Raw genomic sequence first — 26478 nt, forward strand, 5'->3', positions numbered from 1 at the left:
GTCAAGTTATTTTCTAGAGAAAACTTTGACTCTCAGGACTATGGCTCTTTGTTTTCACTATGAAAAAGCTAATCAAAAAGTTGTGTACATTTACTCTATATAATATATAACATTGCTCAGTAAATAGTGTCTATAGAAAGAATTAAAGGAAGTATAAAGGAGTAAATAAATCCTAGTTGATAATTAAAATAATTATCATCTATGTGCATTTAAAACAGCTACTCTTAATATAGAGTCTTTACTTAGCAAGGTATTAAATTGCTTCATATAAATTATTTTATTTAACCCTTACAACAAATGTTAGACATACAGAAGAGAGATAGAGAATGATCTCCATAATTCCAATGAGACAACTGAAGTTGTATCTTCCAAATCTTAGGAACTTGCACTAAATTAGGATTTATGTTACATGTGATTCCAAAACATGGGCTTTTAATTATTTCATTATATTACCTCCCTTCTGGAATCATGTACTTTTATAAATTGAAAAGAAATTGGAATAGAGGAGTTTCTGTTGTGGCTCAGTGGTTAACGAATCCGACTAGGAACCATGAGGTTGCGGGTTCGGTCCCTGCCCTTGCTCAGTGGGTTAAGGATCTGGCGTTGCCATGAGCTGTGGTGTAGGTTGTAGACACGGCTCAGATCCTATGTTGCTGTGGCTCTGGTGTAGGCTGGTGGCTACAGCTCCGATTAGACCCTTAGCCTGGGAACCTCCATATGCCGCAGGAGCGGCCCAAGAAATGGCAAAAAGACAAAAAGACCAAAAAAAAAAAAAGAAATTGGAATAGAATAAAAATAACTAGAGTAATAAAGTTAGGGATCCTGAAACCACCTAAAACTCACCTATGCTAAGCACCATATGTACAAATTCCTTCAATGAGAATATTTTATCTCCTTGAACACATATTCCATGATGTTAAACTAAACTCAGAATTGTTCAAGCAATTCATCTGACATGAAAACTTTATTTCAACTTTGAATCTTAAAAATGAAGATCATATGTTGGAAATAATATGTACAAGTCTGAATAAAAATTACTTTTTGTTCGCTTTATACTTCTCATGAATTATTATATAATATATATATACAGTGTAATTACATAATCTCTAAACCTACATATGTAGATGCCTTAAAATCTTTCACGGAATAAAATGGAGGCAAATTCTTATTATTTGTGGTATAATTTTATCTATAATTTAATTATTATTATCTTCAGTTGTGTTAGTTTTACTTTCCAACTTCCATGTCACAACAATTAGCAGAATTCATTGACAAGAGAGGTAGATGTAAATGTTCGTTTAAAGAATCTAGCATTTTTTGGTTTAATTTGGACTTTATTAATTTTTTGCTGCAATTTTCCTTTTAGTTTTTTTGTTAAAGTATGAAAATAAGTTTGCACTTTATGCAAAGACATTTTCTGATTACAAAGCAGAGAAGGCCCCAAAGAACACAGCGAATGAAACCCACTTGGATTCTGTAGGGGTAAATGACAGTTGACGGCACTGAATTTACCAGATCTTTTAGTTATTTGTATGCAGTAAGACAAAAATATATGCATTTTATTGTAAAATTCTGAACTCCTCCCTCGAAAGCTATAATTGGATTTAGTGACCTTCTCCAAACTGCCCTTGCTATGTACACCTTAGCCTAAATATCCTTTTAGCCCAGTAACTACTAACTGATTAGGCATTCTGCTTCATCCATGTGCTCTAATAGTGACCTCTTTCAACTTTTTTAAAAATAAGCTTTGGATATTTCTTTTTATAGCTTTGCCAACATAATCATATTACATCCTGACACCAGGCAGTGTAAATTAATTCTTCTTTGTTATGAGCCACTTCACAGAGAACTAGATTTTTCACCTTTACACTTGATTAAATTGTGGGAAGGAAGGAGAAGCCCAAAAAAAAAAAAAAAAATGAGGTCTCTGGGAAAACTATATCTCACCTATGCCAACCTGGAGACTAATGAAGTGAATTTAAAGCAAATTAGCTCTTCCTAAGATTTTTTTAAAAAATCCTAATGGGGAGTGAGGGAGAAATAGAGGAAGAGAGAGCAAAGGGTAAAAAAGCCTATTTACCTGAAATTAATTTTATGTGAGATGACACAGAGCAGTGTTTCCCAAATTTACCTGCTCTGAAGATTCACAAGGGAAGAATTTTTTAACAATACAGATTCCCGGTGCCTTTCTAGAGCCTCAGATCCTATATGTTTGAGGCTAATGTACTGTAAGCACTCTAGGAGATTCTTACCATCACACAAGTCTGAGAATAACTGAACTGGAATCGAAGTTAGGTCAGATTCTCCTCCATCTTTCCCTAGTGATACACTGAAAAAAAATCCATAAATAATGTTGTTTCAGGGTATGTATCACCCAAGAGAATGGAAGTTCACCACCACCAACTTGTCAATGATGGTGGCATTTTCACAAATTAGCTAATGGCAAAGGAGAGAGATTTGGAAAAGATGAAGGAAAGACCTTCCTAAATTATCAGCATTTTATCTTCTATTTTTAAGGTTGGTAGGGTGTTGGAATAAAACCTGTGTTTTTGGTGCCACAAATTACATGACATTGGCAGTTCTTTTAACCCCTCCGAGGCAGTTTCCCTAGTCCCTGTCATGAAATGCATCCTCAATGACTAAAGTATCCCCTTGTTTTTCATTTGTAATGTAGGCAGGAGAACCTAGATTCTTACAGGTTTTTTTCTAGTAATTAAGGAGTTTTCAACTGTTACCTCTTTCACTCCTTTCATCTTACACACTTAAACCCAACTAAATTCCCTAATCATTTATCAAAAATAGCCAGGAATGAAAAGTGTAAGTAGGAATTAAAGTATATTCTAATTCACTTATAAGCTTTTAAAAGCCAATCTGCTTCATTTTTAAGACCTCTGGACTAGGTGTATTTGTCACAATAACCTCAAAACTTGGAATTTTCTGAACTAGATGGATAAATTTTATTAAAAAAAATTTTACTTGGACTGAAAAGTAGAGCTTGAAGAAAAACAAATCAGCGTGTATATGCTAGCTCTTGTTTCATTTGAATTATGAGTGTTCTGGTTCACGTTACTCTTGTGTCACCAGGCAACTGTCCCTGAGTCTTTCAGTCTCAGAGGAGTTGACTCTTAAATTACAAGCTAAATAACTTCAACCTAGAATACTAAGGTTTCTGAAAACCTTAAAGCCTTGCATGCTAGGGTCTGCAGGCCAGTGACAATACGTAATCATACATCAGAGGGTAAAAGAAGCATTCTGGAATTTTTAGAATTCCCTATCACAGGGGTGGAAATAAGGAAAACAATACAAACACCCATAGGTTTCAGGATTTGTTTGTTTGTTTGTTTGTTTTTTACCTGTTTGTGTGTGTCACTTTCCCCAGCAAAATCTCTTTGAAGCATGGACAGAAAGCAGAAGTCTCTATCTTCTGTTAACTCGAGTAGTATTTATGTTTTAAAGACCATGCCAAGATTAAAATTCAAAACCTGTTTCCCAGTAAATTCTAAATTAGAAGGCTTTCTGTAGTCTGAAACGCCATGTTTCTTTGATGTATTTTTTTAGTTAATTTTTATATAAAAAAGAAACACACTGAATATAACATAGAAAAATTATATATATATATGCTTTTCCATGAATTTACAGTGATCAGAAAATGACACATAATATGTCCATACAGCCATATGTGTGGGAATTACATTAATTCATTTAAAATTTTTTTTGTTTTTATTATACTTGATTTACAGTGTTCTGTCAATTTCTGCTGTGCAGAAGTTATACATATATACATTCTTTTTTTCACACATCTTAGCCTCAACAGAGTGTTAATTAAGACATTTAAGATAAGCTAGCCCAGACAAGTAATATTTTTGCTATTTTTTTTCCTATAGGCATTGCATTTGTTCAACTGAGGCCAAGATGAGCAGCCCTTTTGCTGCTGTGTTTTTACATGAGGTACATTCTTTTGAGGCTAAGAATCTTCTTTCTTTTAATCCTTTCTATAACCTTCCTCCAGATTTATCTGAGAAATATATGTTGAGTAATTCTCATTTCTATTTTTCATATACATAGTAGTAATTATAATTATAAATAGAATTTTTAAACTGTATTTTAAAAATACTAGCTGCACTTTGGCACGGTCTCTCCCTTTAATTTATTTAAGTGGTAACTTCCATTTTTAACATTAAGGGTAGTATGGAAATATATGATTCATTTCCTAATTCTACCACCATCTATAACTGGGGGCAAGTGAATAACTTCTCTTAATGACCTACGAAGTTCAGTAGCTGGGTGAAGATACTAAGTGTGCTTTCTGTATTTAAAAATACAGATAAAATTTTTAATAGGCTAATTTAAAAAACTGAAATGTAACATTTTTCAAAAGAGACTCAAATGTCTATCTGACCTTAACCACAGCATGTCTAATCCAGTTCCTCTTTCCTATTTTTACAATTTAATAGAATTGATGCAAAGTCAAACTAATCAATGCCGTTAAAGACTGTCAAGAGAAACACAAAAAAATTGACAACATATAAGTGACTTGAAGATATATGAGAATTTGGGGGCTAGAAGGAACTCTGCTCATCAGCAAATTAATAAACAAAAATTAAACAACAACATATAAGCAACTCTGATTTCAAAGGTAGGGGAAAGACCAGATTGCTGGTATGACGGAGATCCAGGCAATTTCAGAATCAAGTCTAAATACCATATCACTGTACGTACGGGGCGGTTCTAATCCCACAATAATGACAGTTTCTAATTTTTTCAAGTATAAAAACTACTTTTAACATAAGATCACTAGTGGATATGGTGAGTGTAATTTGTAATGGGAAAAGGCCTCACCTCTAGGCCTTGTCTCCTGTAACAACCATAACTTTAATAACTAACATGTCAGCCTTCCTCCACCAACACTCAATTCCCCCTTTCCCCTCTTCTTCCATCTGGTATTATAGGTTGGTCAAGCTAAAGAAAAAAATCATTTAACATTCACCTAATCTAAGCCACTCAGATAGCTCTTAGAGATGGAAAGGCTATATAACCATGACTGTTGGTGTTCAGTAGACAATTCCACAGGGCCTCAGCAATACATGTGTGGAATAGAATGCCAAAATCTCTCATGCTATATTCCATCCCACAGTGCAATCATCTGTTCAGCCCAGAGTCTTGGGAGCCTCCTGTGACTGACAGCCCATCTCCAGTTTAGAGCCGTGGGCTGACCCATTAACATCACACTTCTGTAGCCCTTACCCATTTGGGAGAGTATGGTGGTCACATGGCAGAGAGCCTTTTCCTTTTCCTTTTTCTTGCCACTGCATACAACAACTTGATGTGGGATCTCAGGCCGTAGCAGTGAAAACGCCAAATCCCAACCATTAGACCACTAGGGAACCCTCAAGAACTATTCTTGAGGGAAAAAAAATAAGATATCACTCCTGAAAATCCTAAAATATTTTCAGCAAGACTGGGATGGAAAGTCTCATTTAATTAGCAAGTGCAAGAAAGATGTGACATTTAAAAACAAATTATAACACATTTCTATCCTTTACTGGAACACCGAATGATGACATATTGTTCTTTTATAGTTGCCATTTCCAAGTTTTAATTGCCTTGGTTTAATTGGCTGAATTCAAAAAAATGTCAATTTGGTAATTACCCCTGTGCTGTTGGAATTAGCTTCATTTATCGACCAAAGGAAAATTGACTTCAGAAAGGGAAGTACAATTACAATGTAACACCAGGGGAAATACTATATCATTGAGGTATTAAAAAACAATATAGTATATGACTGAAATTCAGTTTATTTCACAGGAATCAAAAAATATTCTTTTTCAGTTCTAAACAGTAATATACTAAATAATCAAACATAAATTAGCTAATCCAGACTCATGTTCATTCATTTATAAATTAATTAATTCACTTCGAAAACATCTATTGAATGCCAATGATATGCCTGGCAAGAGTTATGTAACTCCAGGAGTTCCCGTCGTGGCACAGTGGTTAACGAATCTGACTAGGAACCATGAGGTTGCGGGTTCTGTCCCTGCCCTTGCTCAGTGGGTTAATGATCCAGCGTTGCTGTGAGCTGTGGTGTAGATTGCAGACTCGGCTTGGATCCCAAGTGCTGTGGCTCTGGTGTAAGCTGGTGGCTACAGCTCCAATTAGACCCCTAGCCTGGGAACCTCCATATGCCGCAGGAGTGGCTCACGTAAAGGCAAAAAGACAAAAAAAAAAAAAAAAAAAAAAAAAAAGTTATGTAACTCCTTTTATGAGATCTAATGGGTGAGGAAAAAAAAATCCACATAAATCCATGTATGATTACAAACTGTGGTAAGTCGTAGATAAGAATTATGAGGGTTTATGTGATTGTATCAGAATCTGATGCATTGACAATATGAACTAAGACAGGGAGAAAAGGAGCAGCTAGTATAGAGGCAGAAAGAGTGTTTCTAGCAGAGGAGAAGAGCACAGTACAGTTCAGGAGCTGAAGGAAGGCCGGTGTGGCCTAAATGCAGAGAAGGTAGAAAATGACACAAGAAGGAGTAGTTCAGTTAATAGGCGCTACATCATTGAGGCGTGTTGAGGATTCCATCTACTATCCTAATAGCACTGGAAAGTCATTGAAGTCTTTGAAGCAAGAGTGTGAGGATCAAAACGAAATTTTAAAATGATCCCTTTGGCTGCTTCAAATGGAATAGACTGGATTCAAGAGATGAGTTTGGAGGCAGATGCAGCACTCCAAGTGAGAGATAATGATAAACTAGAAGGTCAAGTTTATGCCTCCGATTTAACAGTCCATAAAGTCTAAATTTACCTGTGTTCTAAAAGTGACCTATTTTCACAGAATTAAATGTGTCAGAGCTAAAAGGAAAGCAAGATGATAGAAGTATGTGTGCTATAGAATGAAATACACCTGACTTAGCATTCTGGTCTGAACTTTTGGCTCCACGACTTGTTAACTGAGGCATGTTAGGGGAGGCATTAAGCTCTCTGAGCCTCAGTTCCCACATCTTTTGAGTGCACATAATAATACCTCCCACAGTTGAGAAGATTAAGTGGGACAACGTGTGTGATATTCTCAGCATGTGGAAGGCCAGTCCATATTGAAGAGCCCCAGGACAAATCAGCAGGTCTCATCCTCTCCTGTTAGAGATCTTCATCTTCCTTTTCAAACTTGTTCCTTCTCCTGGGTTTTCTGTCTCTGTGAACAGCACTATAAGCCACCCAGCTGCACAAGTCAGAAACCCAGCAGGCATCCTTTCCAACCATCCCCTGTGATCATCCAGACATATAGTCTGTTCTCTAAATAGCTCTTCAATCAACAGCCCAACAACTCTGCTCAGCTTTTCACTGCCCTCGTTAAGGGCACCAGCCTCTCTAGATTAGATGATCCTCTTCACTCATTATCCTGCCTCCGTTGTGTTGCCCTCTAGCCCATTCTCGGCACTAGCCAAGCAAATATTACTATCTCAGTTCTTTGACTACTCCCCTTATGCCAAGAAAACTGCCACCCAGTTCCTTAGGATGACTCACACCACCCTGCCTGATCTATACTCTGTTTACTTCCCAGCCTCACCCCTTGCCACTCTACCCTCCCCTCTGGTTCTGCAGGCAAAAGAAACTGCTGGCCAATTAGGACATGTACCTCCCAGGCACAGTCCCTTCACCTCTATATTCAGGCCACTGGCTGCAGCACTCTCCTTCCAAATCTTCTCTTCACTAGGTCAACAACGACTCAACCCTGAAGCCTCAGCTCAGAAAACACTTTGTCTGGGAGGCACCTTTGCCCCCACCTGACTATATCATCCCAAGTATGTAGGACAGCCTGTAACACAAATCATGCTATTTGAATGAATTGAACAAGCAGTCAAATGAGATCTAGAGAGTCTGGCTTGATTGGGTAGGGGTGACACAAAGAGGAGAAGACCCAGGTCTTTGGCCACATGTGGCATGGTCCCTGTGTCTCCATCATGCTGACATTTGTCTTATTAATCTCAATTGCATCAACTCTCTTCATTAAGCCTTCAAAACTTTCTCTTCATGTGGTTGCAAAATGCTTCCCATTTACACTGAGGGTTATAATTTTTGCACTCAAAACAGACCAGTGTCCCCTCTTGGACTCCCCGAGAAGTGGCAGCCATGGCTCCTGTGGCTCAAGCACTTTTGTGGCATTGTTTACGCTGATCTCCCTCCCTGTGGTAATGTGAACTCCTCCAAAACTAGGACCATGCTGGATTCATTTTACATCTCTAATACCCAAGACTGTTCTTGGGATAGAGTAGTAGTACTGAATACTTGTTGAACTTAGGGCATTTCAGAGCTGAACAATGTCTAAATAAGGGCAATTAAAGTGATATAAGGGATGTCAAAAGGAAAAAAATGATGCAAAAATAAGAAGACAGACTAAAATGATGACGGCTCTGCCATCTAGAGATATGGAGTTTGAGAAAAGGCACAGATGGTTCTGGCCAAGACAAAGAATCAAGAAGGTGATTGAGGATTTCCCATTGTGTCTCAGCAGGATAAAAACCCAACTAGTATCATGAGGATGTGGGTTCCATCTCTGGCCTCATTCAGTGGGTTAAAGATCTGAGATTGCCTCAAGCTGCAGCATAGGTCACAGATGTGGCCTGGATCCCAGGCTGCTGCGGCTGTGGTGTAGGCTGACAGCTGCAGCTCCGATTCAACCCCTAGCCTGGGAACTTTCATATGTTGCAGGTGCAACCCTAGAAAGAAAAAGAAAAGAAGGAAGGAAGGAAGGAAGAAAGAGAAAGAAAGAAAGAGAGAGAGAGAGAGAGAGAGAGAGAGAGAGAAAGAAAGAAAGAAAGAAAGAAAGAAAGAAAGAAAGAAAGAAAAGAAAAGAAAAGAAAAGAAAGAAAAGAAAGAAAAGAAAAGAAAGAAAAAAAGGTGATCGAGAAGATGGTGCCAGTGCTGGAACAGGCTGCCTCCCTGGTGAGTACTTTCAGTCCCTCAGTGGCCTTCCTGCTTCTTTTTCTTTAGGACAGAGAACTAGAGTCAGAAAAGAAAAAAAGCTTTCACTTTCAGACAGCTGGACAGGTAAGTAGGAAAGCTGACTCACAGAGCACTTTCTATAACTGCTGGGAAGCCTACAGCCAACACTAGAGAAACTGGTTTCATAGGTGTTGCAGATACCTGAAACGGCTGAGTCAGAGTCAGCTGATGGTGATGGAAATGGAACTGAGCTAGGGCAGAAATCTAAGAGTTAGTCCTACTCTTCCCCATGGCCTTGGGCAAATCTCTGAAATCATCTGTAGATGGTCTCCTATAGTCTCTTCTTACACAAGGATTCTTCCATGCACAGGCTTAGCATTTGGATTTACATAATTCAGCTACACAATCAAGGGTAAGAAGTCTGTTGATTTGGTTAATGCATGCAAAGGCAGACATCCAGTTTCATCCTTTTCACTCCTGTGACTTCATTGAACTAGTTGCAGCACATATCCATAACGGTATCTCCTCATCCATACATGGTAAGCAGAGCCAAAAGCTTTATGAATAAAAATATATAGATATGGTAAGGCTATAAAGCAGTGGTTTGCAAACATCAAAAACAGTGTGGCAACTTTTGGAAAACAAGTTCCAGCACCTTGCACCTGATCTGCCAAATTAGAATCTTCAAGATGGAACCCTAGGAATATTTTTTACAAAGCTATCGTGTGACTTTAATGATCAACTGGTTTAGGGCTCATTTTGAAAGCAAAATTAGTGTTTCTCAAAGGGTAGCTTGTACATCATATTCATGTGAATTATCTAAGATGTTTGTTAAAAACATCTGGGAATGTGGCCCAAAATTTGCATTTTAACAATACTTTCAGTGATTTTGTAAACAGCTTACAGATGCTGACAAATGAAATCATTACATGGGAAAAACCTCAAAAAGTCTACAAAATATAATAAAGACAGGAAATTATGATTGCGGTAGGGGTCTATTCATCATTATTATTTATACTGTATTTCAACATTGCATTTAATCCCATAACAAAGCTGTGATATAAGCATGCATTACCCTCATTTTATTGACAAATTGAAGCAGTAGAGCATTCAGGTAACTTCCTCCAAACCACAAGATTCGTAAATGGATACAGTGGAACTGAAAACTAATGCCACATAGCTAAAGAACAGCCTACACTGCTATAGAATATGCAATTAAGAGTTCAGTACAACCTTTTAATTAAACAATGTGCTGAGATCTTATCTGATGAAGCAAGTTAGCAATATGTCTCAGTTCCTGTTGGCTGGTTTTATTAGCTACTTCAAAATGTTAATGTCATTATAATGATCATAGATTAGCCAAGTTACCATGACTAGCAAATACTCCGCAACAGTATTTAAAGGGTGACCTAGAATCATAAAATGATCCAAGGTAATCATCACATCTAGTCAACCACCTTCAAACACAAACTGTTACTGTTGAGAAACCTGAAGTATGTTGAGAAACCTGAAGTATGTTGTCCAAGGACTCTCACCTGGTGAGAAGCCCACCCAGCTCCAGACCTTAGTTACTTGACTCTGCTTCATTAATCTGTCTTTATACCATGGTCCCTAAGCTGTATGCCTTTCCATTCAGTATGCCAACTACTTGATTTAGTGCTAGAGTAAGTCTATATTAGACCTGAAATATCTTTCAGGGAATGAAATATAAAATGCTACTACTACAGATACATTTTTAGGACAGAGTGTTTTCCTTTCTCCCTCGCTGGTTCTTCTCAATTCATCTAATAAAATATTTGTTGGTGAAAAGATGTGCTTATCTTGATCCCTCACTAAGTTGAAATAGGAAAGGTTTACCAGATCCCCTATTCCTGAGTTAACAAATTTAGATATAGCATAATAATAGGCATTTCATAAATATGACGAAACCAAATGGACCATAGCTGTTACGAGATCTAGCTTGCTTTGTTTTTTTTGTTTGTTTTTTAAATCCACCAAAAGCATTAATGGAAAACACAAATTTGCCCAAAGCCATATAACTTTTAACGGAATTCAAATTCTCCCCCTTTTCTGTGTTAATTCTCTCTTTTCCTCTTCTTTCCCACTGATGTTACAGACTTTCTAAAATGTATGAACACACAGATATTTTACAAAGGGGGAAATGTCATGGAAATGATATCTAGAAAGAGAAGCTGCCAAAAAAAAATAACTCAGACATTCACTAGTTGTAGATAGATTTGGTGAAGGTTTTCTAAGAATATATTTCCTTTGTTTTGTTTTTTAAAGGGTGAGTTTTGTGCTTGTTGCACTCTCATTCAAATTTTGTATGTGAACTCTGACTGAAATGCTGTATCCTGTCAAGTGTTTTATTGAGGGAGCCATTTCTTCTACAAAATCAATATCTAATTTCCTAAATAAAGAAGAAAAAAATACTTACAAATCTCTGATTAAAATATGCTGTTATTTCTAAGACAGGTATAGGGAGAAACTCTGATTAACCCCTTTTCCTGTAAATTAAAAAAAAAAAAACAACTATGAAGAACAAGAAAAGGTGAAAATCCAGTCATATCACCAAATTTATATCATTTGCCTCTTTTTTTTAACTTAAAGCTAGTAAACACCATGACCTGCTTGATATTCTTGAGAAAAGCAGAACCTCCAATTCTATGATAAAGTTTTCTACTAAAAGTCAAAAGACTTCATTTCAAATAACAAATGTAGGATTGCCAGCTACAAAATGCAATGAATCATCACTGAATCAGTGCTGTTAGGAATTAATGTCAAATAGAGGAGTTCTCATTGTGGCTCAGCCTGTTAAGAACCTGACTAGTATCCATGAGGATGCAGGTTCAATCCCTGGACTTGCTCAGTAGGTTAAGGATCCGGTGTTGTTGCAAGCTGCAGTGTAGGTCACAGATGCTGCTCAGATCTGTTGCTGTAGCTGTGACATAGGCTCTGATTTGATCCCTAGCGTGGGAACTTCCATATGCCAGAGGTGTGGCCCTAAAAAGAAAAAAAAAATTTAAAGAGTCAAGTCTAGAAATCATCGCATAAAAACAACCGTCCATTATAGCAAACACTTGTAGGCATAGAAAACGACTATTAAGAAAACATTTGGCATGGCTACACCTTTGGGAATTGTAGAAACATAGTATGCTTTTACAATATGACCATAGAGAATCTTTTACATCTTTTTTAAGTGCCTTGAAGCATTGTACCAATATTCTCATTACCCACATGGAGACCCTGTGAAAGAAATCCAACCATCTTGCTCCAAGAAAGGAAGGTAAACTACCATGCAATTTCTCTTCACAGACAGGGTCCTGTATCTCAAGGCTGAGCATCTGACCCAAGAAGGGTGAAAAATAATAGGAGTATGAAACAAAGGTATTTACATTAACCACTGACAGCAATAGGGCACTTCCCACATACCCTCCACCACTCCCACTCAGCCTGCCATTTCCTCTTAATGGACAATTGCAACAGCATTCTAAATGATTTTCTTCTATTCATTCTGGCCCTGCAAATCCATTCTTTACACAGATGTCAGATGGAATTATTTGAAAGTAAATCTGCTCATGAACATTATGTGATTAATCCATCACAGCCTTCCCATCACCTACAGGATCAAGTCAAAACCCCTTCACAGGGGGCATGGTGCCCTCCAAGAATTGGCCCTAATCTGCCTCTCCTTCCTTTTCCCCAATGCCCGACTACTCTAGACCCAAACTCTGCTCTCACCCCCCTCCCCATTCTCCAGCTAACACATATTCATCCATTCAGGGTTCACTTGGGAACCACTTTATCAGAAGCCTTCTGTGCCCCCTCAGACTAGGTAGGTTCCCTCCTCTGTGCTCCAAAACCCTCTGGTCTATCTCTGTTGTTGAACTTATCACCTATGTTATTAATTTCTGATTAGTACCTGCCTTCCCACCCCTCCACCTCACAAAAGTTTTTTAAAGCCTTTTGAGGGCACAGACCATGACTCATTCACCTTGCACATGTTAGGAGGGATGCAATAAAAATCTGTCGAATGTCAAGGTTTGTGAAGTGCTTTTCAGACTCAGAGATGCCTCAATGCACACTTACTATGGTGGAAGAATTTAAAATCCAAAGGGGACAGCTTTTAACCACATTCTTCTACCCAGCTTCCTATATGGTTTTCACTGTTCCTCTCATTGTGTATCTGAGACTGTTTCTCTTCAAATGAGTCTTATTTGTTCAGACTGAATATAAGGAACTGAGAAGAGGAAGAGAAAAATAAATGAATAAAACGATCATATGGGAAGCAGTAACAAAATAAAAATTTATAAGCTTCAAAATTTATGTAGTACGATGCAATATGCACTCCTGAAAGAACAAGATTAAGAAAAATACTTTTGTAATCCTATTTATTTCAAACATTTGCATATGGCTCTTAGCAAAGATCTAGTAGAAACTGCAAACAGGAATCCAGTTTAAAGTCAATTAGATAAAACTAAACACTGTTATTTGTATCTAATAAATGCATGTTTTTAAAAAATCTATACTATTATACTTTTTCAGGTTTATATTTTTTTATTTTATGAATTTCCACCTATATCTGCCCATTGTAATAGAATTAAAAGAGAGAAAGACATAGAAGAGTGGCATAATTATTTTTACCTCTCCACTTCTTTGAAGGTTATACTACACTCAAATATACTCAGGCAAGGGGCTTTAAAAATAGTATTCATATGTAGCTTTGATTCCTCACATATATCAAAATTCAGATTTATGAGGGATATGCTAAATACAAATACACTATAAATAAAGAGAATGAGAGTCTCTACTTATCCTTTAAATGATCAATAATCAAAAACTTTACTGCCAAAAGAGAAGCAATTCCTGAAGAGGTTTTTAAGGACAGTGACACGCCCCTAACAACAACAACGACGAATTGTTTTGAGCATACATTTCCTACCTATGAATATTTATTTTTATAAATTATAGTATTACTCTATTAATGACAACTATAATTTATATATCATTATCATTGTCATGTATGTTAAATAACATTAACAGAAATTTAAAATAAAATAAAAATACTGTAAATATAAATAAGTGTTCTAATATGGTCTTCCTAAACCTTCAGATTGGATGAAGAATTTAAAAGACATTTCTACTATACAAGGTCTTTCTCCATTATCTCTCTTGGAACTACAATTAAATCTAGAGAAAACCTGGTGAGATGTATATATATATATATACACACACGAGTGTGTGTGTGTGTGTGTGTGTATATACGTATAGATAGGTAGGGAGATACTAGGTTTTTTAATACATATGTAAAATCTATGTATATGTATATATCTATATTTCACCACATTTTTTATATATATATATATTTTATATATATATAAGATCCAAAGGTGATATCTTTTAAACATATATACATATACCTATACATTTATATATATATGAAGGTTAAGAGATTCCGAAGGGAAAAAGGCCAATGGTCTCAGCAAAGGTTATTACAGACTTTGCAAGGGAAGCAGATCAACGTGTGGGTCGACCAGCAGAAATCCACTGTATGAGAAACACATGGATATTCAGGGTTGTAAATTAGCAAAGATCTTGAAAATCATTAGTCCAGTTATTTTCAAACTATTTTTACATATTTTTTCCCAAATGAACTAACTCTAGCAGGTGGCCAATATACACGACAGATGCAAGCAGAAATGGTCTAGCTAAAGCATTTCCAGTCTCTACCTACTCTCTCTCTCTCTCCTCTCCCTCCAGGACTAGAGTTTGAAAATTACTTGACCACACTTCTATTTAAAAATTTTTTTTCTGGATATACATTCTTTATCAGACATACTTTGTAAATATTTTCTTCTAGACTTGACCACACCGCTTTTTTAGAGATAAGGCTACTAGGCTGCAGATAGAAAAAGAGCAACCATTTCAAGACAATGTAATAGATAAAGTAGCTGAAATTATTAATCTGGATGCTTGCCTACCCTTTGATATCCCTACTTTGTTTTATGGGGTTTTTTTTTATTCGTTTTTTTTTTTTTTTTTTAATTTTTAGGGCCGTACCTGCAGCAAATGGAAGTTCCCAGGCAAGGGGTCGAATGGGAACTGTAGCTGCCAGCCTACACTACAGCCACAGTAATGCGGGATCCAAGCCACGTCACCATAGCTCACTGCACCATAGCTCACTGCAATGCTGGATCCTTAACCCAGTGAGCGAGACCAAACCCACATCCTCGTGGATACCACTCAGGTTCGTAACCCACTGAGCCATGACAGGAACTGCTCTGCCTTGTTTTCATGGACTGGCTTCCTTGCACATTCTAAACTGATCTTATTTGCAAATATAAATATTTAAGGTATGATCTGGTAAGATTTAAAGTAATTTTTGCCTCTAGAGTCTAGCAAAATAATAAATACTTATTTTCTCCTTGAAATATATATTTTCTAACTTGAAAGTTTTCATGACTCAAGCAGTCAGCCAGGTCAACATGCAAAAGTTTGCATAAAGAAGGATCCAGTGCACCTCAGACACAAGATCTTCTGAGGATCCCCCAAACCGCAGAAATCAAGATCAATAATATTTTAATGCACCATTTAAAAAAAATCAAAATTAGTGCCAAAAATTCATGATGAAAAATACCAAAATTTTAAGTAAAGATTTGACCCTGCACTTGCACAGCTTGGGCTCACATACTTCACCCTAGCCCTAGACCTGGTCCAGAAACTTTTCTGAAAAAAAATGAAATCCAAATATAAACATAATGTCTGGATAGTTATTTTAAGGAAATGTCTGCCTCTATAATGCCTATGATTGTAGGAGAAGGAAATACAGTTTGAGGAACAAAGCCTAGTTAAGGTGTGTTCTGCAATAAAGACCATCACACCTCAGCTTGTAGGGCTGAAGATGAAGTTAAGCTGTTTGGGAACAAATAAGCAACTAGAGAACCATAACACGTGGAGTAATACTTAGTCCATGTTTTCACTAAGCTATTTTATAATTTCAGTGAGCTACTAGATAGCTGCTTCAAGGAGCATTATTTTCTATTTTTTTTTAAGACAAATAACAGTTCTTAAATGTATAAAGGCATGAACATTCAAATTGTCAGGTGAATGTCATCTGATTTCTAAAAGCAAATTGACCACTTCAACTGCAAGACATAGTTTTAAAAGGCTGTTCTTAAGATGCATTTAATCTCTCAGGCATTACAAAGATGAAAACAACCATCAAAAGATGAATCATTGTGACATGAGAGGGCATGGACAATTCATGAGGATGTTTTTTTCTCCACAAAGTGAGCTTTGAAACAGAGACTTTATGCTGTGCACTAATAAATTGAGGCTTAGGAAGAAAAAATAAGTGGTTGTTTAAAGGTAAGAACGAGTGGGTTGATAGTGAGCAAACAGTAAATCCAGCTGTAAGTCTCTAGAAGTAATCTTAGCTTTGGAAATAAAGGCCCACCAAGGGGCAAGACAGTAAAATTAGACTAAGGAAGATGTGGCAGAGACCTCTGGTTGGCTCCCCACAGCTCTTCTTGCCTTCTTCTCTAAGAAATAGAAAGCTTAGGTGAGTGCACAGCTAAGGAACACATTACCAAGCCATCCATGCTGCTAGCTATGGCCATGCAACTGGATCTTGTCATTTAAACATGAGCTATGAGCAAAAGTGATATAGCCATTTCTAGATTATACCCTAAAAGGAAGAGGAGTGTGGTCCCTCCCTCCTCTTTTCCCCTTTCTGAAAATAGACTGTATCTGTGGCAATGAGCCATCATTCACCATGTGGACAAGGACAACACCTGGGGGATGACAAAGCCCTAATATGGTCAAGCCATTACTACCTCTGTGTCACCTTCCTGGGCTGTACAATGAGCTAGAAACAATTTGAAGGTTTTATGTTTAGGGAATTTGATAATGAAAAGACTAACAAAATAGTAGATGAGAAGGAGAAATAGTAAGTTGAGATGCTGGTAATATTGCCGAGGGGACAGCCTGGTAAGTAACTGCGACTATGGGCCTGGAACTCAGAGAAGAGAAATTAAAAATGGAAATTTCAGGAAGTTCCTGTTGTGGGTCAGTGGTAATGAACTCGACTAGTATCCATAAGGATGCAAGTTCAATCCCTGGTCTCATTCAGTGGGTTAAGGATCTGGCATGAGCTGTAGTGTAGGTCGCACATGCAGCTCGGATTCCGAGTCGCTATGGCTGTGGCTGTGGTGTAGGCCAGCAGCTCCAGCTCTGATTCGACCCCTAGGCTGTGAACTTCCATACGCCCCAGGTGCAGCCCTAAAAAGCAAAAGAAAAAAGAAAAGAAATATCAGTAATATGTATAGTATATAGAGTTTAAAAGATAAAAATTGATAGAATCTCAGGCTATGAGAGATCAGAGTGTACCAATGAATAAAAGCTTGTTCTCACAGGAGGCAGAAGCAGAAATCAGCAAAAGATAAAAAAGAACATTATTATCTTCATAAGAGAAGGGTAATGATTGAAAATATGGAACAATAGAATTAACTTTAAGGTGGCAAACAAATTCAAAAGGAATTTGATGTGGTCTAAACTTCTTAAATCTACTTAAAGATATCATGAAAAGTTAAAGCGATCTTTTCTTTAAATAGAAAGCATTCATCAGTGTTTTGAACAAGTTAGTTCTCAATCATGCTTTAGTTTCAACTTAAACTTCCAGAATTCCAAGAGACCAAAGAATAAACCATAAGTACTTATATCCTTCTTTCCTTTTTTAATTTTCACGACAGAGGAAGTACTGAAACAAAATGAATAAAGGGAAATGGAAGCAGAAGTGTTTTGCTACTGCCCTCATCCTTTCCAGGAGGTTGATGTTTATAAGTGGAAAGGACAAAACGAAACAGAAGCCTCCTCGCCAACTTTCATTAACATACTTTTAAAGATACACTAGATCTAAATTTCACGTTTAAAGTTAAACTAAGGATGGCACCATGGAAGTCAATTCCTCTTTATAAGAAGCAAGAGTTTGGGAATGCAATGTATCACTCACCAGATGCATTCCAATTACTGGATGGTCACCAGTATTCCAAAATATTCGGGCAATGCTGTTGTACCATATCCTTAAACAGTCCTTCCCCACCTGGCCTCAGCCATCCAACCAGAAAGGTATTTCCCAAAGAGGAGTCAGACCAAAGATTTCTGTTTTTCATTCCACGGTCCACATCAGATTGATGAAGCTCACCAAATGAGTTTTTTCTTAAGATTATTTTCTCTCTACTTTAGCCTGCAGAACATACATTTCAGCTACCCAAGGGACATCAGGGAGAATTCGAGGATTCTTTACCACTACATTTTCATTGAAACCAATCACGCTAATTCACTTTGTATGAGAAATTGATATTCCTCTCTTCTCCTTTGAAGAGAGGCCTGTTAGCAATCTTTTCCTCTTCACATAGTGATTGCATTATCCATGGTCTGCAAAGTGTTTGGAGGATAGTTTTTGTCCTTGTTGTTCCTAGCATTATACTTGAATTTCATAATCTTTTAAATTCTTAATAATGGATTGAATTTGGGGATTCCACACACCCCCTTTTTTTACATAATGACCAGACATTACTATTCATTCCTCCAAGTATATCAGGGTGGGAGGGCCTGCCCCCAAATGATCTCTCCTTTTTAAATGGCTGCAAAATACCTAAACAAAGGTTACTGTACACCATCAAATTAGGTTGGGGGTAAGACAGCTTTTTAAAAATTCTGAGTTGGTATAAGGGAAGGGCAAGCGTGTGTTGGGGTGGGAGCAAGAGAGAGGATTATTTTATGGTACCTAGTGTTCAGCATGGACAACTGTCTAGCTTCACTCTTATCTTTGCCTTTCATCTCCTCAGGGATGGCTTATATAGAAATTCCTGGTATTAACACATACTCTGAAAGCCACTCTGATCATTCTGGAAAGCCCCTTTCTTCACTGTTTTACTAGTCATGTAAAAACCACGGCATCAAAGCACTACACACATACTCATTATCAACCACCACGGTTTCATAACGTTTCTTCAGTTTCCATAAAGAAAGTACCTTTTACATTTTTCCAACAATATTAAACTTCTTAGCCTGTATTACTTTCTTGCCTATATTACAATCTTCAAACAACAGGAATTGAGCTCAAAGGCCTCACCTGTGTTCCATATGACTTACAACACTTTAATAGGTAGACCTGGGGCTAAAGAGAAAACTTATAGGCATTACAGTTAACAAAGTAATTTTGATGTTAATAATAAAACAGCTAAAATGTTAAGTACTAAACCAAATGTTGTAATATTCACACTAATAGATTTAGATTAGGCATTCAAATATCTATGTTCACAAAAGAAAGCTGATGAAACTCTGTTATATATTAAAGTGAATATACCAATTCTTTGGGAAGAAAGGGAGCAAACAACCGCTGACTGCCCATAACTTTCCAGCTACATTGTAAACATTATCTCACTGAATACAAAAACCCTCAGAAGGAAATATTAATACCATCAGATATCTGAGGGATCCCGAGGTTATAACTGAGTCATTGCCAAGCAGTGTCAAGATTTGTACCCAGGGAGTTCCCATTGTGGCACAGCAGAAACAAATCTGACTAGTATCCATGAGGACAAGGGTTTGATCCCTGGCCTTGCTCAGTGAGTTGGGGATCCAGCATTGTCGTGAGCTGTGGTGTAGGTCACAGACATGGCTTGGATCCAATGCAGCTGTGGCTGTGGCTGTGGCATAGGCCAGCAACTGCAGCTCCAATTCAATCCCCAGCCTAGGTTCAGGCCCTAAAAAAGCAAAAAAAAAAAAAAAAAATTTGAACCCACAAAGTCATACTGACTCAATAATAGCAGTGGTGCTTGACTAAGTCAACCCACCAGGAGCAGCAAAGAGTAAACACATGGTAAAGCAAAGCTGATGAATTCTACTCTAGAGGTCACTTTGGATACCCCACCTATTTTTTTTTTTTAAAGTGGTTTTTATGAGTCATCCTATTAGCGTTATACTTTAACATCAGATGATCCATCCCCACCTTGATAAGATCAGTAACCTATTCAAAGGAACCTGATCTGTTTTTTAAAACGCACAGCAATATCCTTGAAGGCAGGTCAGGACTAGCATTAAATGTGCTGTCATCTTGCAAATCTACCAGAAGTGACTAGACAGGCTTCTAGAGTAGCAGAGGGGAGAGGTGGGGAAGGAATACAAAAACCATTGTAGATCCCCAATTTTTAAAAAAAATCATTTAAAAAATAGATTTCGTGCTCTTTGGGATGAGGCAAGTTGTTCCTATGAAATGGACATAATGACCTCTCACAATTTAGTAAACTTTCTGGATTTTAGTTTCCATATCTGTACAGATAACCTGTGGGAGCTTTAGGGGCTTTTGCAAGGTTAACCTTTCTGACTCTGGCAGAAAGGCAGTGTCAGTGGTGGGAACACCATGCAGAGAAATTCAGATATCATGAAATTTAGTCAGAGAAGGCTAAAGCTGGGAGAGATCCTAACACTAAAGACAGGATTATGTTAGGCACACGAGCTTTGGAGCCGGACTGGCTCTAGAACATAAAAGCTGTAACCTGGACTACTTGAGCCCAACTTTTCTTATTTATAATGTGTAAATAAAACTTCTGCCTCACAGAATCTTAGGAAGATTAAATGAGACAATGTTTGAAAAGTACTTAGTAGAAACACCTAATAAATAGTAAGTTCTTAATAAACAATAGTCATTATTATTAGGATATTCTTTGTATCAAGGGAGAAAATGCACTTTAGGAGGTTATTAATGAGTAGCACAAGATCACAGGCCATTACTTTATTGGGGGCGAAGGAGTATAAACTCAGATTCATGTAAAACCAAACTGCCTCTAAATAACCAATTACCAACAGAGGGCCAGAAAAGGCCTGTGAAACTTTCACATGCATTTTGACTTTTTTTTTTCTTTTTGCCTTTTCTGGGGCCACTTCCCACGGCATATGGAGGTTCCCAGGCTAGGGGTTGAATCGGAGCTGTAGCTGCCAGCCTATGCCACAGCCACAGCAACGTGGGATCCAGGCTGCGTTTGCGACTTAACACCACAGCTCACGGCAACGCCAGATCCTTAACCCACTGAGCAAGGTCAGGGATTGAACCCTCAACCTCATGGTTTCTAGTCAGATTCGTTAACCACTGAGCCACAAAGGGAACTCCTGATTTTTTTCTTTATAAAAGAGATTTATAGACAAAATTTTTCCCCTTTCTGACCTCCTGTTCCTTTCAAAACTAACCCTGTATGAATTGTGTGTGATTTTGGTCCTGTTTGTCTTTGATCTGGTTATTTCTTGGGCCCGAAGTTTTCCCTCTTTAATCTACTTTATCCTAATATTCTCAGTCATTGCTATTTCTTCATCCTACAAGTTTAGGAAAAACACATGTAGAAAAAAATGTTTTAGAGAAATCTTATTTGGAGCATATATCTTTGCTAACTACTTAACAATCTACAAATTTAGATGTTTCCATCTAAATAAAATTCAGAATTGTTTGTTTCAGATTTTAGAAAAACATTAGGAAAAAAATCTGAAAAAGCGTTTGGAGATAAATTCATTCTTAAAGGGTATTTCAGAGAGTGACTCTTGGGGACTATCAGTAAGAACAATCTCTGAAAAGTAAACTGACACAGTTTAAGATTTCATATTTCGTTCATCAATAAGGGGGCCTGGGCTGAAATGCCCATTTCTGGTTTTCCTACTTATCTTTTACGAAGGGAGGCAGCCTAACCTTGTTTCTCTTTGTCACCGCTATTGCTGTGTCACAATTTTGAGGATTTTTTTTTTTTAATTCCAGGTATATGGGTCAACTAAAAAAAACCTTCACTTTTCTAATTCATGATCTGTCTAGAACGGGAGAGACATTTATAGCAGGTCACTGCATTAGGCTGTATAGACTACTCTCACCCTGTAGCCCAACACTCACAGCTGAATTTAAAAACTGTTGATGCTATTAAAGCACAAAATGAGAATACACAGAAGTCTTAATACACCTTTGTACAAGACATGTTTTTCCCTAGACTTTTGCTTACTACCCTAGATGCTTTTTCTCAGTTATTATTTTTATTAGATACACTAAATTCTTTATATTAAATACATTTGTTTTTTAGAAGATGAATTCACCTATTTAAATAAGCTTCACTTTAAAACATTAAACTCCAGGCAAGAAGATTATGAACAGGATTTTTTTTAAAAAGGCAAAACTCAACAAAAACATATTTCACATCAAAATGATCTCCTTCCCTTCCTTGAATTTGAGAATGACTACATGTCTCATACTGAGGGCCAGTGACATTTATTACTAGCTGAATTTACACCTCCTATACCAGCACCTTGTTCATGTCAGGATTTATCTGGCTCAGAGAAAAATGGCAGCTGCAGTGGTGATTCACTAAAACCAATTCTCAGTGAAGCAGCTGTTCTGAAAAGCTGTGCTTCACACATCAATCATTTGCTGATTGTTGGAGCTAGTTCAGTCATATCATCTGCTCAGCCTCCAGATTTTGTGGTTGTTGATATTTGCATCGCATTGCAGCATTACTGTTGTCATATCCTGCTGCACCAGTTGAAATAACATCATCATGTGGACCTTCCAGTATGAGAAAATCCACATCATCATGAAAAGACAACCGTTTTATGAAGGAGCTGGTAAAAAGAGCAGTCATTCTAAATGCCAAGAGACTCACTCATCTTCAGTACCATAATTCCACCTACTTCTGCATTTCTCTGAGGGACTGGCCTGAGTCAATCACACTAGAGCAGTATCACAAACACAAGATATAGTGTTAGAGGTTGAATTGTGTCCCCCTTGAAAGAACCCCAGTACCTGTCACTGTGATCTTTCTGGAAACAGTCTTTGTAGATGTAACCAGGTTAAAATGAGGTCATTCTTCAGTAGGGTAGGCCCTTAATCCAATATGACTGGTGATCTTATAAAAAGAGGGGGTAAATGTGAAGGCACAGAGACCCAGGAATGTCATGTAACAAGAGAGGCAAAGACTGGAATAATGTATCCACAAGCCTAGGGGCACCTGTGGCTGCCAGAAGCTGGAAGGAACGAGGAAGGATTCTACCCTAGAGGCTCTGGAGGGGGCTTAGCCCTGCCAGCACTGTGGAATAATACATCTCTGTTGTTTTAAGTGCCAGTTTGTGGTACCGTGTTACAGCAGTCCTTTGGGGTCATCCATCTGGAGATGATGAAAGAATATCAGCAGCTCCTAGAGGGCACGGGTATAGCATGTGCTGACTTAGGGACCCACAGTGAAAACTCTTAATAGACTCTTCCTTCAGGCCACATTTACTCAGGCATTTCACAAATTAAAGCATTCCTAAGTGCATAGATAACTGAGGATAAACAAAAATCAGGATCAGATGAATAGAGCTTAGATTTTTAAAAATACATAAAAATGGCTTGAGATGAACCAAATATCCCACAGCAGCTTGTGTGTCTAGTGCTTCCGGCTATCCCATGGCCTCTTGGTATTATGAAGTATCAAGCTGCCACCACATTTACTCATGCCTAGAAGTTGCAACACACTCAAAAGAACAAATGGATGTATGAGAATCACTATAGTACCTATTGCCATAAAATTTTTTAAAGCTAAGGAAGTGCAAAAGAAATGGTACAGTCAGGATAAAGGAAACAAGAAATATGTTTAAGGGGTTGAGCCATTTAAACTAAACCTTCATAATTCTTGCTTAAGCTTTTATCTTGGAAGGTAGTTAAACATAGCAGTTAGACTCAGACACCCTTGAATTATGCTAGCTCCACTACTAACTAGCTCTGTGTCTTTAGGCAAGTTATAAACATTATTTTGATCGCTAGTAAATGAGACTAATAATTCTACCAACTTTACAAAGAAATCATTTGGTAATTATCAGCGACTATTCTTATTACTATCTTAATGTTGACTTAAGTTGCCACTTCACCCATGGAAGAAATATTCCTCCAGACATCTGCTTTCTGTTTTTAAAGAGAGAAATGAAACCAGCACCAAAATGGGTCAACTCTAAAAAGTACCCGAAAAGCCACAACCTCTCTTGGACTATATGCATCTTTTGCGAATCTTGTTGATAAGAATCTTCCTAGGGAGTTCCCTAGTGGCTCAGTGGATTAAAGACCTGGTGTTGTTACAGCTGTGGTACAGGTTCGATCCCTGGCCTGGGAACTTCCACCTGCCATAGGTGTGGCCAAAAAAAAAAATCTTCCTAAAATGTTTTAATCCCTTTCTCTTGTTTGGTAAATAGAAGCTATTAGAAATGTCAGTATCTTTTTAATCTTTCAGCCACTTGCATATTTTGATGATCATTATTCTAAGCATATAATGTTATTAGGATAATCTTTTTTATTTTTTTTAATTTTTAAAATTTTTTTATTTTTTATTTTTTGTGAGCAAGCAAAGTCTTTATAAGAAAAGCAGATAGCTCCCAGGAGGGGAAAGAAGAGCCCCCTTTCTTTATTGTCCTATAGGGGTTTTTATTCCTTAAAGTTGGGGGGTACCAACATGGGGTCCAGAGAGATGTGGTCTTCTCCCATTGGCCTTATTCAGTTACCCATATCGGTCCTTGTCCAATAGGATCCTAGGGGTGGAAATGTCCTATAAGTCTCATAGTTTCTTTGTCCTTTTCTTTCTGTAAAATGAGTCGCAGTGGATTAGGAATTAATGTCCATCTGGGCGTAGGTACACTCCCTTTAGTAAACAAGGCCTGTGGAGATGTTACTCCCTGGAGCCCTTAAGCCACAAATGTTAATCAATGGCCATATCAAGAATGGATCGAGGGAGTTCCCATCGTGGCTCAGTGGGTAACGAATCCGACTAGGAACCATGAGGTTATGGGTTCCATCCCTGGCCTTGCTCAGTGGGTTAAGGATCCGGCATTGCTGTGAGCTGTGTTGTAGGTTGCAGATGCAGCTCGGATCCCTTGTTGCTGTGGCCCTGGTGTAGGCCAGTGGCTAGAGCTCCAATTCGACCCCTAGCCTGGGAATCTGCATGTGCCGCAGGAGAGCAGCCCAAGAAATGGCAAAAAGACAAAAAAAAAAAAAAAAGAAAGAAAAAAGAATGGATCGAAGCCCATGCTCCTACACTGACTACCTGAGTTGACATCCTGCCTCAATGCCGTAGAGGACAGCTGCTCTGGATTGTTGCCCAGTCAAGAGAGGAGAACTCTGTGTGAGCTGGAAAGAAACTCTATATGTTATGCTTGGAGATTTTTGTTGCCGAAACTCGGCCTCTTCAGATTTTGTTGGTGCTGAATAGAAATGTGGAGCCAGAGTTTTGGGTGAAGGGGAAAAAGCTTTACTGCTCTGCCAGGCAAAGGATGGTCACAGCAGGCTAATGTCCTAAAGACTGTTCCTCCCCTAGGGAGAGATTGGGAGGTGGTTTTACAGTTTGGGAGTGGATAAGGATAAGGGTAGAGGGAGGCTTGCATTATTTTCAAAGCAGGTGTTCAGTGGTCCTGTGGTTTTCTTTCTAGGATGAAGAATGCTTCATTAACATCTTCCATTTGTTGGGGTTTTAGTTCATCCCTGTAAAACACACCAAAAGGTGTCATTTCTGATGAGAAAGGAGAAGCCCTGTCTTTGTCTGGAACCATCATCCTTCCTTCAACCCACACACATCCATCCCATCTGGTGTTTTATCTCCTTTTCCTCATTCTGTTCTGATTGAACACCATCCTTGTCGAAGGGCTGGTTATCACTGTCTCTGGTGTCTGGACCTACTGAGGTATAGGTATAGGTTCTATAGGTACCTACTGAGGTATAGGTTCTCCATGCAGAAGGAATTCAGCGAGAGACAGTGACGGGCAAGAAATAGATTTATTAAGATAGAATGCTTGTGAGAGATGGAAGCAGGCAGGCAAGGAGGCTCTGTCCCAAAGATTAGGTGGGCTACAGTTTATCAGGATAATCTTTTTTAATAATACTTTAATAAATATATCAAAATAGCCTTTTATAATGTACAAAGTATGCTCATAGTACTGAATCAATCCCCTTATGACATCATCCTATTCTTTTGCTTCATTTTGTTTCACGTTCCATATGTGGAATTTCAGATGTCTAAAGGCTGGCCATCATGGCCTAATCTTTTCTTCTCAAACTAAAATAAACATCAAAATACATATTTAATATTTTCAAAACCTCTTCCAAACTGCTGCTGAACAGTTAAATTTTTTCACTTAAATATGTTTACTTTTTAAGGCTTGTGAATTTCAGTTGATTGATTTCAGTTTATTGACCTGGTCTGAAGTATCAATTCTACTAAATGTTACCTTTCCCTGTCTTGTGTTATCAACAAAGTTGAAAAAATGCTTGCTAATATTAAGCATAGCTCCACCAGGAAGAGAGCTATGGAAAATGTCACTAGAGAGTTTCCCCCTCCTTTAAATGGGTCCATTCAAGAAAGAAAGATAAGAGTTCATAGGTGGATTTTGGATCTGAAGATTTAATACGGGTAAGATGGCAATACTCCCCAAATTGATCTACAGATTCAAACACAAGTCCCATCAAAATCCCAACCTAATTTT

At 37.8% G+C, this 26478-nt stretch overlaps 1 protein-coding gene across 8 annotated transcripts in view; it reads right to left on the reverse strand.

Annotated features, from left to right (window-relative positions):
• PKIB (cAMP-dependent protein kinase inhibitor beta) overlaps positions 1-26478 on the reverse strand; it is a 108939-nt gene that overhangs the window by 28926 nt on the left and 53535 nt on the right. For 2 of the 8 annotated variants that reach the window (XM_021088801.2, XM_021088778.2), the window contains exons 3-4: positions 13036-13186; positions 11384-11453 (exon numbers count right to left, since the gene is read on the reverse strand). The exons of 2 other annotated variants lie outside the window; for them this stretch is intronic. The gene's annotated coding sequence lies outside the window, so the exon portion shown is untranslated. Of the gene's footprint in view, positions 1-2252; positions 2330-11383; positions 11454-13035; positions 13187-26478 lie in introns of all 8 variants that reach the window. 4 more of the 8 variants (XM_021088793.2, XM_021088787.2, XM_085016183.1 and 1 more) reach the window with 3 other exon arrangements.

Source organism: Sus scrofa, chromosome 1 (assembly GCF_054392235.1).
Source record: "Sus scrofa isolate SSC_HxYL_T2T_F1_AM1 chromosome 1, Sscrofa_HxYL_maternal_Yorkshire_Landrace_v2.0, whole genome shotgun sequence".
NCBI lineage: Eukaryota > Metazoa > Chordata > Mammalia > Artiodactyla > Suidae > Sus > Sus scrofa.